This window comes from Tachypleus tridentatus, chromosome 4, assembly GCF_004210375.1.
Source record: "Tachypleus tridentatus isolate NWPU-2018 chromosome 4, ASM421037v1, whole genome shotgun sequence".
In the NCBI taxonomy this organism is placed as follows: domain Eukaryota; kingdom Metazoa; phylum Arthropoda; class Merostomata; order Xiphosura; family Limulidae; genus Tachypleus; species Tachypleus tridentatus.
In genome coordinates, this window is record NC_134828.1 from 108,556,487 (window position 1) to 108,569,224 (window position 12,738).

The 12,738-nt window shown below is 31.7% G+C and overlaps 1 protein-coding gene across 3 annotated transcripts in view; it reads right to left on the bottom strand.

Moving 5' to 3' along the window:
- The window catches only part of LOC143249867 (uncharacterized), a 31,479-nt gene extending 24,667 nt beyond the window's left edge, over nt 1-6,812 (bottom strand). Inside the window, exons 1-2 of one of the 3 annotated variants that reach the window (XM_076500438.1) lie at nt 6,705-6,787; nt 6,189-6,355 (exon numbers count right to left, since the gene is read on the bottom strand). The gene's annotated coding sequence lies outside the window, so the exon portion shown is untranslated. Of the gene's footprint in view, nt 1-6,188; nt 6,356-6,653 lie in introns of all 3 variants that reach the window. The other 2 variants (XM_076500437.1, XM_076500440.1) reach the window with 2 other exon arrangements.
- Between the last annotated feature and the right edge of the window lie 5,926 nt (nt 6,813-12,738).

A 12,738-nucleotide genomic window follows, 5' to 3' on the forward strand; every position in this document is an offset into this window, starting at 1 on the left:
GTAAAATATAATAGCCCAGCTATCTCATAATCATCAGATAAAAGTCATCCATTATCATTCTTCCCCCATCCCTTAAAAAAACAAAACAACTCATCGTTAAATTTTACCCTTTCAGCCAACCTCTTTTTGTACTTCATTTTTGTGAATTTCGTGTTTCACAAAGTTTCTTGATATTCTATGATCTTCTAAACCTCACACCATACCAGTCTATTTAAATATCGCATTATCCCTCATACTGTTTGTGAGTCAAGTTTTTGTTTTTTTTAACTTGCAGCTGTCCTTTTCTTTCTGTAAGGAACACGTTTGCCATCAATATTTAAAACTCTTTCACAATCAAACTGTAACAGCCAAGAGGGAGTCACATGTTTGCCTCAAATGAAAATAACATTCAGAAGTAAAAGAAACAAAAAAAGGTAAACATTTCTGTACCTTTGACTAGCTGTCAATAGGCATTTTAGATTATTCTTATAAACATAATAAATGTTATATTTTCTTAAAGAAATTCCTGAAAAATATCAGTTAAATTCTGTGAATACATGAAAAGGGTAATTCACATGACTACAGAGTCAAAACATGAAAAGGGTAATTCAAATGACTACAGAGTCAAAACATGAAAAGGGTAATTCAAATGACTACAGAGTAAAAAAAAAATTGAGATTAATTTAGAAACTATTAATACTAGTATAGAAACAGTTCTGGTTGCTTTTAATGTATTTTACTTTGTTTAAAAAGGGAAAGTAGATTTCCTCAGAAATAAAAAGTAGGTTTATATTTTTACTTTTCTCAAAAGTTTCCAGGGCCAGCTGTGAAACACCAAATGGATCCTTTCTGATTTATAAACAAGTTGTTTAAATTACCTATAATCCAGGATATATGAATTAATCACAGGCAATGTCTAACACAAAAAAGCCACAAATTTAAGCATGGACATTTTGACCACACTTTGTTTTTTTTATAAAGTTAACACAAAACATTTTCAATGAAATAAATATTAACCAATAAAGCAAAATTAAAGTGCATATGTTTAATTAACTACTCAATGTTTATAATAATTTACAGATCTGCACAAACACCACTTCCTGCAGGAGTATTCCTTGAATTTGGAAAGTCATCTGTCAAATATTTACTTCATATAGTAAAGAAAACAGTTTAAAATGAAATACCACAAACATTGCCAAATCCTTGTTTTATTGTAATTAAAACTTTTCTTCACAAAAGCTTAATTAAAATATTTAATTGTTAACATCATCAACAACAAAGGCCCATTTAGCAACTCATTTCATAAGCTAATCATCTTATACAAGAGATAAAACTGTCTAAATTGGAACCTACTCTGGCTCTTTCATATCAAACTTGTCTTCCTTCAATCTGTTTCCTTCGTATGTTTCTATAAATACACCACAGGTGCGTTATGTGACCAAGAAAAATATGCGAGATGGACAATGTTTATTATTTACTGGACTCAACAAACTGATTATCAGATATCTGTAACTTAGTACTATCTACAAAAATGTTTCTGATCAATATCATCTCCAAGTGTCTTACCACATATCACAAATTTTAAGAAAAGCCATGCAGCCAAAACAGAGATGTGATGCAAGAGTTTGTCAGTATTTCTTTGTCTTCTCTTTTTACACATTAAATTGTATTTAATTTTAAAATAATTTAAAAACACACTTTCTAAACTCCAACTGTTATGAAATTTGGAACAATTTACATGTTCATTCTATATCTATACAAATCCTGTACAAACAAAACAGCATTCAGTTGTTACATGAAAAAAAATGAAACTTTCTGGAAAATAATTTTTCCCAGAGCTGCAGGACAAATAATAAATGGAACAGTTCTGAAATTACTTACACAGCTTCCCCTTGGCAACTTAAAAACAGCTGTTATCCTACTTTTATCAAATTTTAGTTGAAAAAGCTGTTCTGGCCTACAACCATAAAGAAAGTATAAATATTGTTCAACAGAATAGACAACACTCTCTCTTCAACATGTGATAGCTTGCATATATGTAAGTAACAACATAATATTGTGCTAAACGACTTTATAAATATTCTTTATATTTTATAACTACTCTGCATGGTGTTTATCCACCTGATATATAAGCAAAAACTGTTTAATGTGATAAATCCATACATGCAAGTTTGTATAAAATCCATGAATGAACAGCTCACACTTGTCCATATATATATTTCTTAGACTCTGTTGCTCATAAAAAGGTGTGATGATATCTTTCATAATCACTTGTATATTCAGCTTTTTAAATATTTATATCTAAACCAAAAACACTCCAGCTTTAAAAACTAGTGTGCCAAAGACAAAGTAACAAAGAGATGTGAAATCAAAACTGCCAGTTATGCCAGTGCAGTAACTTCACTGATAACAATGAGTGAGTCGGTTCTGCGAAGGTAGGAATAAAGTTTTTGTGAAATTGACTCACGCACACCACAAATATACAGCATCCCTAAACCTCATAAACCACATTGTCCATTACAACCAATAATGTCCACATATGAATCGTTTAATTACAATCTTGGTAAATACATAGCATGGGCATTCTCCAAATATGTAACATCAGCCAACTTATTCATCAAAGACTCTTTTAATTTCAAGTCTAATCTTAATCAACTTAATCATAAAGCCTTAATGGCCAGTTTCGATGTTATATCCCTTTTTACAGAAGTTCCAACCACTGAAGCCTGCATGATAGCCATAGAATTCTAATCTGAGACCCTAACCCATCTACAGATATTTCCAGCAACCAATTAGCAACCCTCATAGAATTCACCACGATAAAGACAAACTTCATGTTTAACACCCACAACTATATACAAACAAATGGCCTAAGCATGGGCAACCCAGTATCACCAGTTCTAGCCAATATTTTTATGACACAAGTTGAAACATAAGCAATTAATACAGCATTACATCCATCACTAAAATAAAACAATACTTCATCAACATCAATAAGTTTCCTCCACAAACCATAGGAAACATATGCACACACCTAGACAGAAAGTAAAATCAACCAACAAAAGTAAATATATCTCACGTATCAAAAAATTGTGAAACCATATACTGCTGCATGCCATATATTCCTAACATCAGCAAACAAATAACCAACATTTGGCAAAAATTAGTAACAAAATATGACATTCCAATTAATACCAAATTTATTCAAAAACCAGACACAAATCTGAGGTATATACTATGTAAAAACTACACTGACAAACACCACACCAACATTATTTATAAAATACAATGTGATAACTGCCACGACTTCTATATTGGAGAAACAAGTAGAAAAATGGAAACCAGATTCAAAGAACATAAAAAGTCACCTTCACACGTTTTCGAACACTGCAAATCAAATAAACACAACATAACCATAGAAAACACTCAAATACTAAATAAAGAAACAAACATAAACTAATGCAAAATTAAAGAAGCCTTACTTATACAACAACTTGAGCCTAAAATAAACCAATACAAAGGAACACCTTTATATCTATATTAAAAAATAATAAATAATATTATATTATATATTCAAACATCTAACACCGCCCTCTACATTCCGACACTCAATTACACAACCCCTTTCAAACATGTGGTCAGCTTCCGGTCAGTTACCTCTCTCTTTCTTTGTGAACCTGACGATGAAAAGAGGAGGTCGAAACGTTGTTCACTCCTCTACGTAAAAAATTTTCTCAACCAAAATGGGCCGTTTTTTACATGCATATTTCTCTACAAGTGGGTTTTCTCAACATCACTGATTCACGTTGATATTCTAGTTGTAAACATTGAAAAAGAAACTAGAAAATGATGTGCAATTTTTATAATGGAAAAACAAAAGTGATCAATACATTACTGTTTTAATTTCAGCTGCCAAACCCTGTATCACTTTTGAAAAGACCAGTGGCCAAAGAAACTTCACTCAACACTCAGAAGCAGCCTACACATGCACAAATATACTGTTCTTATGTTTTTACTTTTATATAAAATGACAAGATGCATCATGTGATACTTTTGGCACAGAAATTTATAATCCAGTGTTTTTCTTTTGCATCATAAACACATATGATTTACCCTTTTACAAAGAGCTTGGTATAATATTCATAGTTTCTGTATACACTTGCCCACATTTAGTATTCACATTATAATTTTTGATACAGCATGTGTATATTCACTAAATATGGTAGAATTTTAGTAAAAATTACAAGAATTTTGTACACAAAAAATCAAATTTTTTTAATGAAATATTTTCACTAAAAATTTGTTTTTCAAAATAGATTCTGTTTTGTTACTAGTCAGAGTGCAAACAGGTTTTGTGTTATAATTAAAATACCTATTCTAGATCCCAAAAATCTCAAATATTATTTGCATAATCTCTAAACAGTCCTGAATACATCTTAAATATTTGTTTTCAGTAAGACTCTATATTTGGTTATTTTCTATACCCTAACTATGTGGGTCTGTCACTTAACCAACCTTGTAACCATCATAAAATTTGGAAAAAATATAAATTATGCTTTTATTGTGCTAGAATGACTACATATTATAACACAAAATACAAATGTTTAGTTTAAGTAGCATAAGTCTCATAACACTATATACAAACTTATATATTTATCATATTGACCTTCCAGTCATGACAACCTAACACTGCATTGACAAGGTGCATTACGCTTGTGTCATGTATGCAGTAATATAAAACTGATCTTTGGTGTTTCCTGTCTTTCTACTTGATTGTTGCTGGACACAGATTACTAAGCCTTTTAAAATTTTTACATGGAGGATATCAAACAAAATATTTTTTAGGTTTTATATTTACAGTTGAATAACCAGAAAATGACAAATATCTACACTGATACCATATAATTCCACTATAATTTATTTAGTTTACTAAGATTTATTTAGATTTCATAAAATATGAAGCTTCGAGCAAACCAAAGACACACCTTATTGAAATCTTGGATTGAAAGAATATGGAAGCTTTTCCAAAGATTAAAATGGTGTAGAAAACCACTGAGACATTCTAAGCTGTTGATACATTATTCACATGTCACATGTTGAAGTAATTGTATGTAAGGGACCATTTCAAACATGAAAATAATTGAACAGGGCCCTGCTTGACTCTGCACATAAGCCATATCTCAGCAAAAATAAAAAGATATGAGGTGCTTATTTTATATTCTAACTTATCAATATTGGTAATTTCAGTTCCTAATTTGTACAAACCTATACAATTAGTACTCTGACATCACACACATCTAATTTTAAACAGTGCTACATTTGACATATCATGTAACTCACTAAAACTGATATTTAGATTATTATTTTAATATTTAACAAATTAACTAGCATATCAATAAGTAACAAACCTTTTCAATCTTGTTACATAGAAAAAAAGAAAATATTACCAAGAACTTCAATGAATTAACGTTTTAGCTAAGTCTTACATTACATTTATATATTAAATTAGGCAACAGAGAGACGTACTATCAGTATTACTAATGTTAGTCTGATAATACTTAATTACATGTGTATGAAAGCATAATATTTAAATTATTTTTTCTTAATGTTTACACACTTTGTTACACCATGAAAGGAAAAATATGAATGCTGAACATTATTCAAAATGTATTATGAAGCAATAACTAAAACACTGAAAACATTTCAAATATTTTATGAATGTTTTTAAACATTAGAAATAATGTAACCAGTTTTGATATAGTCATAATGTAAAAGATAAGCTGAAAAGTAAAATACAAAAATTAAGTAAGGCTTTCATATGATTTTCATAAATTTATATAAAGGTCAAACTTTGACATGATACTACTGCTGGTTACAACCTAATAGAAATAAAAATCAACTGACATTTTTCTTGTAATGTTCACAGTTGTGTCATTTTTCAATAAAAGTTTTATTGTATTTATTGATTTTTGACAGTGCACTTGAATATTGTTTTTAATTTCCTCAAAGTTTTGTTTCCCTGATGAATGGGTAAGTTTAGTGGATAATGCTTGCTGAAAAAAGTAGTACAACTAATGTGCCTTACATTAGTACGATGATACAAGTACTCATAAGTACTAGTACTGTCACTGTCTCGATATATTATGCGGTAACACCAAACTACAAAATTTATAAATATCAGAAAGTGATTGTGAAATTAAAATAATTACCTGAGCAAATTTAAGAAGATTTGTTTCGCTTAAGCTTAATATTGTCAATAACTAAAGATGTTTATTAAGAATAACGATGCCCCATTGTCCAGTATCAAGCTTGTTAACGTTTTGGTTCTCGTATAGGCCTATAGGTGTATAACAATCAATATTCCTCCGACGAGACCCTTCATAAAATAACATGCAATAATCACTTGTTATAGTTACGTATCTTAAAAATAAAACAAAATTTATAATTAAATATATCACTAAAAAGCAACACATGGAACAAGGTTATCAATTTCCAAAAGCCAAAATTATTCTGTTTCAGGTTACAATCTGATGAAATCATCGATAATGTCACTATTATTTATAAGTGTTAGTGTTAACATTATGACGTTTCATTTCTCTTATGTACGTGAAAATATTTGAAAACTGATACAAATTTTATGGTTTACAGTACAAAAATATTAAAAATGTTGTTACCTTACGTTTGAACTCACGTCAACGTCGGAATTTCAAAATTTTATAACTTACCTGACTCTAACACACAAACACAAAAGTCCCAAACTTTCAGTTTCCTTATCATTGCTCGTCACAATTTGTTTTAAAGCGACGTCCCTATTCTGGAAGTTAAACTGAAATAATATTGCATTCTCTATCCTTCTATCATAAAAAAAAAAAAAAAAAGAAGAAAGAAAACGCAATTTCTAATAATGTTTTACAATATATTTTAATTAATTAATAAAATAATATTATAAACATATAGTAAAAATGAATATGGAAAGAACACTTTCTCTTAAGAAAATTATTATTTACATTGTTTAACACATTATTAGTGTATGTGATGAACGAGCATGTTTGAAAAATGTTAAATTTAACAATAGTTAAACACTTCAGTTAAACAGTGTTCAAACTTGTTATCAATAAACAATTGTATTAAAATAATTGGATACAACCATGGATTTTAACATATAAAAATAATGAACCGTATTTCATATGATTGAATCTTAAAAATAAACCTGTCGATTAATTAACACATCAGTACAAACAGATTAGCGTATATTCTAAATTAGGGACGCCTAGCGCAGATAATCCTCGTTTTGCTTTACGCAAAATTCAAAAAACGAACATAAAATCTTTACATAAATTATATGCAAAAACAAATAAGTTTTGTAGTACTCTTTATGATGAACAAATATTCAACAAATTAACAATGACCACTATTCCTATAACAGTATGTCCAGTGATTGAAAATTCACTGATTTCAATACAAATGCAGTGATTTTAGGGTGAAAGCATTTATATCATAACATGTTATACAAAATATAATTCCATACTATTGCAAAGCAATGAATTCTGTATAGAGGAAGTTTAATACAAACTGGAATTAACTTATTAGAGATGAAGATTGCTTATCATCATTGCTCCCCTATTGGGTCAGTGTTAAGTGAACGGACCTATAACACTACACTCTGGGTTTCGGTACCAGCAGTGGAAAGAGCACATAAAGGTAGGTCATTGTTTATCGGCCCGGCATAGCCAGGTGGTCAAGGCATTCGACTCGTCATCCGAAGGTCACGAGTTCGAATCCCCGTCGCACCAAATATGCTCGCCCTTTCAGCCGTGGGATCGTTGTAATGTGCGGTTAATCCCACTATTCGTTGGTAAAATAATAACCCAAAAGTTGGCGGTGGGTGGTGGTTACTAGCTTCCTTCTCTTTAGTCCTACACAAACACTTTATTCCTACCTATGCAAAACCGACTCACGCACACCACAAATATACGCCATCCCCAAACCTCACAAACCAGATTGCCCATACGACCAATAATGTCCACATATGAATCGTTTAATTACAATCTTGGTAAATACATAGCATGGGCATTCTCCAAATATGTAACATCAGCCAGCTCATTCATCAAAGACTCTTTTAATTTCAAGTCTAATCTTAATCAACTTAATCATAAAGCCTTAATGGCCAGTTTCGATGTAATATCCCTCTTTACAGAAGTTCCAACCACTGAAGCCTGCAAGATAGCCTTAGAACTCTATATCCGAGACCCTAACCCATCTACAGACATTCCCAGCAACCAATTAGCAACCTCATAGAATTCACCACGATAAAGACAAACTTCATGTTCAACAACCAAAACTATATACAAACAAATGGTCTAAGCATGGGCAACCCAGTATCACCAGTTCTAGCCAATATTTTTATGACACAAGTTGAAACACAAGCAATTAACACAGCATTACATCCATCACTATACTGGTACAGATATGTAGACGACATGATTGCAGGATTCACATCTTCAGAACACAATTTTTTCAATCACATTAACGATATACATCCCAACATCAACTTCACATGTGAACAAGAAGGAAGCAATCAAATATCATTTCTTAACCTCAAAATTACAAGAACTGATGCACAATTTAAAACAGGAATCCACCGAAAAATCACCCATACTGGACTATACATTCCTTGGGACTCAGCACATGAAATAAAACAAAAACTCAACATACTAAGAAACCAAATAAACACAGCCATAAATCTATGCTCACCAGATAAAATTAACGATAAATTAGACAAAATAAAACAATACATCAACAATATCAATAAGTTTCCTCCACAAACCATAGAAAACATTGTACGCACACACCTAGACAGAAAGCAAAATCAACCAACAAAAGTAAATATATCTCACGTATCAAAAAATCGCGAAACCATATATTGCTGCATACCATATATTCCTGACATCAGCAGAAAAATAACCAACATTTGGCAAAAACTCGTAACAAAATATGACATTCCAGTTAATACCAAATTTATTCAAAATCCAGGCACAAAACTGAGGTCTATACTATATAAAAACTACACTGACAAACACAACACCAACATTATTTATAAAATACAATGTGATAACTACTACGAATTTTATATTGGGGAAACAAGTAGAAAAATGGAAACCAGATTCAAAGAACATAAAAAGTCACCTTCACACGTTTTCAAACACTGCAAGTCAAATAAACACAACATAACCATAGAAAACACTCAAATACTAAATAAAGAAACAAACATAAACAAACACAAAATTAAAGAAGCTTTACTTATACAACAACTCAAGCCCAAAATAAACCAATACAAAGGAACACCTTTATACCCATATTAATAAATATAATGAAACATCTAAGCACGCCCTCTACATTCCTACACTCAGTTAAACAACCCCCTTCAAACATGTGGTCAGCTATCGGTCAGTTACCTCTTTTTTTCATTGTGAACCTGACGATGACCGAAGAAAGTCGAAACGTTGTTTGCTCCTCTACATTATAAAAAATTCTCAACCAATACCAGCCGTTTTTACATGTATGGAACCTTCTAATTATTGGTTATAGTTTGAGCCAGCCAATCAGCAGCTATATGTACTAATCTCCATTTTCCTTGATATAAGTTTTTCATAAAAGTCCTGACTCATACTTTTAACATTCACTTTCTTTGTTGCTTTTTCTCTGCTATAGTGGCATCAGTCGATATCACTCTCACACGGTGGCCCGGTAGTTAAGGTACTCAACTCCTAATCTGAGGGTCGTGGGTTCTATCCCCGTCGCATCAAACATGCTCGCCCTTTCAGACGTGTGGGCGTTATAATTGAGAGTCAATTCCACTATTCGTTGGTAAAAGAGTAGTTCAAGAGTTGGCAATGGGTGGTGATGACTAACTGCCTTCCCTCTAGTCTTACACTGCTAAATTAGGGACGGTTAGCACAGATAGCCCTCATGTAGCTTTGCACGAAAGTCAAACCAAAGCAAAGCAAGATACCTTATTTTTATTTCAATCATTACATGCTTCATCGAACACTTAGCTCGTGCACCTCACTCTCGTTATGTCATTGATTATCTCTCATTTCTGATCATGTTAATCATGTGCTAGTGTTTATCCTTGAACTTTTATCATTATTGATTAATTAAAAATCTACTAATTTTGTTCTACAACGTTCGCTTTATAATCCGCCAACCTAATTTGTTCATTATACTAGCTTATATCATCATCAATCGGCCTATTAGATGGGTCACAGTAATTTAGTTCAACTACTTCAGTAGCCTCTGGGTAAGAAAACCTGTTCTTACTCGCTCTGTTCTTTTAAATTTACACAGTTCATCTAACGTCTACAACTTTATCAAAGCAAATTTCTCTCGTTTATTTCATAACATTATACTTACTAGTAATACTACTTATCATAATGCTATCTTTACGGAATAATATATGTTCCTAACCTCTGTTTTTCTTCTTTAGCTCATAAATAATCAACATTTTGTTGAAATTTCTTAGTACATAACACTGACCTTTCAAGATGCAATTTTTGAGTTTCTTCTAATATGTATGTTAGTTTCTTAATGTCTACTTCTGCATCCATACTTTGAATTAACTGTGATTCTTTCTTGGTTAATAATTCTTGCAAATCTGGAAGTTCCACATTCAACTGAGTTCCTGTGTATTAATTTCACTCTTAAAACTTAAGGGCGATTTTGTCCCATGACCATGTACCAAACAATTTCTAGCTAGTCTCAGGTAACATCCATCTTTTATATAAACTACTCTAGTTTGACAATCAAAGTGATACACATCTGTTGTAGGTCATACTACTAATAACATTAAACTACCAAATGTTTAGGTCCTTGTTTTATTGAAATAGAACGGTTTAAGAATAATTATTCTTTTTCACGTGCCTAAAGTATTCTATTTTTAATCTCTCCATATATTATATAGTTACAAGTAACAATAGGTACTGAACACATTTCTTAATTAGGGTCCGTGAACAAATGGGTCCCTTTATAAAACTTAATGGGTTTTCATTTTCTACAGTTAAAACCAAAGAGTTGTTTAATGCTAAGAGTAAGGGTGCAATGCTATACAGTTTAATTATTATGTCAGTTGCTTTTAAGGGTATTTATACAAATATTCTCAAGGTATCTATTGCTGTAGTTGTTTTTACATCAGCCTGTGGATAATATGTGTACATATGATCAGTATGTGTGAGGATAACAAATAGTAAATGTGAGGATAATCTTTTTTTCAGTTTCATCTGACACTGTTTCTAATTTACTAAAGGACAGAAAGTATGAACTTAACATTTTATCTGTAGCTATTTAATGTGTTTGTACTAACTTAGCTAACTCAGTCCTGATACTTCCTGAAGTGAAACATGATTGTGACAAATCATTCTGAATCATAGTGTTGAAAACTGACATTTAAAGTCTTGCCTTATGAAGCTTAGTCTGGCTTACTTCAATACGTATCAATGCATTAGTAACATTTACTGATGCTCCAGATATTTTTCTACTCTTTTGTTCATGAAATTCAGTTGTCTGATTTGATGAATTTATTATAATCGCCTGTTCACCTATTAAATGAATCATTTCTCTAGATGTCTGTCTCTAATGCTCTACCTTCGTATTTAAACCATATAAAATGTAAATCGTTTGTACTTGGAGTTCTGAACAAGAATTTAAAAAAGTTTCCACGTGCATTTATCGAACCAAGCTTTTGTCGATTTTATTCTGAAATTGACACCCTATCTTTAATTAATTTTAATTGTAATAGTAAATCATTAATTTCATCACGTTATAGTACAACTATCATCTTGAAATGTTCAGTCAGTCCTTCTAGTAAAGCTCTTTCTAATTGTAAAATAGTGTTCCCTGATATTTAATACGAGGTATCGTTATGTATTTTTCTAACACATTATTCGTGTCAACTAAACTTTAGAATGTTGCTAGTTCGTCTAATAAGCCGATTAATAACTGAACATACTGCAGAAACGTATCTCCTCTACAATTATTCACTGGTGTCTGGATAAGATAAAGTTTCCTTGTTCAATAAAAAAAAACTATGCCTTCCTTATTTTCTACTAGAATCATATTGACATTTTGTACAGTCACGACTCCTATCAGCAACAACACAAGTGTCCTTGTAGACCTAAACACACCTACAAATATGTCTACTAATAGTTTGCGCAACTATAATACTTGATAAATACATATGTAATTATAGACATATAAAACTTAATTATAATTTCGTAAATAGCTTATTATATTACTGAATGCTTCTATTAAATTGTTTCTTTATTAGATTCAATATCAAATACTTTCACGTCATTTCTGGGTTTGCGTGCAATCACTTGAGGTTTGAACGTCACTCTTCAGTAGTTAGGGTCTTACTCTGGACTCTTCTGCTGATTGGCTGCCTCGGGTGGAGGAGAAAGAGGTAAGATGACATCAGAGATGAGGAGTTCATAGTTCTAAAATACGTCATATAACACACTTAAAGCTTATCAAAGTTTCTGATTGGCCCGGCTTGGTCAGGTGGTTAAGGCACTCGGCTCGTGATCTGAGAGTTGCAGGCTCGAATTCACGTCACACCAAGTATGCTCGCCCTTTCAGCCGTGAGGACGTTATAATGTACAGTTAATCCCACTATTCGTTGGTAAAAAGAGTAGCCTAAGAGTTGGCGGTGGATGGTGGTGATGACTAACTGCCTCCCTCTAGTCTTACAATGCTAAATCAGGG